The sequence below is a fragment of the Aplysia californica genome, unplaced genomic scaffold (assembly GCF_000002075.1).
Source record: "Aplysia californica isolate F4 #8 unplaced genomic scaffold, AplCal3.0 scaffold00058, whole genome shotgun sequence".
NCBI classification, from domain to species: Eukaryota; Metazoa; Mollusca; class Gastropoda; order Aplysiida; family Aplysiidae; genus Aplysia; species Aplysia californica.
In genome coordinates, this window is record NW_004797328.1 from 2038082 (window position 1) to 2040075 (window position 1994).

The following is a 1994-nucleotide window of genomic DNA, read 5'->3' on the forward strand; positions in this document are numbered from 1 at the left end:
TCTATCGATCTATCGATCTATCGATCTATCGATCTATCTATCTATCTATCTATCTATCTATCTATCTATCTATCTATCTATCTCTATCTATCTATCTGTCTGCATGAAACAAAACATACCAGTAACACCCAGTAACACTGGTTGTGTCACATTTTGGAAAAACGATGCAAGTTTCTGGAACACAAATACCAAATTGCAGGCATTCATTTTTTTAAAGTTTCAAAGCAATAAAAATTTAGTCTTGGCAAGTTTAATATCTATATAGATCTAGATCTAGTTGTGCATCGTTGGGTTTGTTTGTTGGTTTTTGTTTGTTTGTGGGTTTGTTGTTGTTGTTGTTTTGTTTGTTTGTTTGTTTGTTGGTGGTGGTGATGGTGGGTGTTTTTTTTTCATTTTGTTGGGGAGGGGGGTTGGGGAGTTTTTTCTGTAAAGAAAATTTTACAAATTCTTTTTCTTTGAGTCTTCATACTTTATTCTTTTATCTGTGTTAATTTCACCTTTTATGAATTTCTTGACCCAAGTTATTTTAGTCATAACTTCACCATTTACAAAAGCAAAACAAACAAAAAACAAAAAATATGAACACAAATAACTATTTCTATAATCATTGCAATATTCTATATTGTATATAACCCCTCCCCCGCTCCCACGTCTTTCCCTCTTTTGAAAATGGGGGGTCCATACAAAACACATAAACAAAACAAATAAGACTGAAAAAAGAAGAAACCAATAACCAATAGTAAGTTTTAAAAAAACATCCATATTTAAAGATACATTGTTCAAAAACAAACTTACTTTTATTTTACTTTTGCGTTCCTCTGGTATCCTTAAGATGTCGAGGGGAGGTGCTAGTTTCGGTCCTGTGCTAAGTATGTAGCGTCTGTGATAGATATGTTATGTTGTCCCAGGACCTTTTTAACTCTTGATTTGAAGCCTGATTCTCGGATAAGCTCTAGCTGCTAGTTGTTTCTGGGGCATTCTGGTTAGATGTCCAAACAATCTAACTCTTCGACACTCTATGAATTTTATTACTGATGGTATTCCAGTTTGTAGGCGTATGGTTTCGTTTCTTATGCGATCTCTTCTGGTGACATTGATGCTTTTGCGGAGACACCTCATTTCGCATACATTGATTTTTCTATCTTGTGTCTTGTTTAGAGACCATGTTGGGCACTGGTATGTTAATGTTGGCAAGGAGATGCTATTGATGAGCTGGGATTTCACTTCGGTTGGGATGTTCTTGTGACTGAGCAGGGGTGCTAGCTGGTAGGTCACTGCATTTGCCTTCATAGTACTTGTTTCTATTTCTTTTTCCATACGCCCATCTTGTGTGAAGATGCTTCCCAAATATTTAAATTCCTCTACTTGTTGGAGCTGTGTTCCATCAATAAGAATTTGAGTTTCCCTGGATTTGTGCTGACTTTCATAACTTCTGTTTTTGAGAGGAGATTTTCATGTTCAGGTGTTTATATTCCTCGTTTAGTTTTGTGGTGTGTTTTTGCAATTCCTCTTCGTATGCATTTAATATACCCTGGTCATCAGCAAATAGAAGCTCGTTCAGTTCAGTGATGTTTTCATTTACTGCTTTCATGATCTTATCCATGTGAGTGAAGAAGAGAAGCGGAGAGAGAGAGAACACCCTTGTCTCACCCCAGACCTAATGGGGAACCAGTCCAATAGTCCTTCTGTTGATCTTACGGCGCACAGGCTGTTTTTATAAAGTGCCATGATGTTCTCCAGCAATTGTCCTCTTGCACCACATTCCACTAAGACTTCTCAAAGATGACATCTATCTACCCGGTCAAACGCCTTTTCCTGATCCACGAAGACGATAGTGAGGTCTTTGTCATGTGCAATGGTAGTCTCACACAACTGTAAAAAACTAAGCAATCACATAAAGAGCAGTCGACCATCACGTCAGCCTCGTTATGTGAGTCAACATCTCGACTTGCCCCCCACCCCCCTTCCAAACAAACCCCAACCCCAAACCCCTC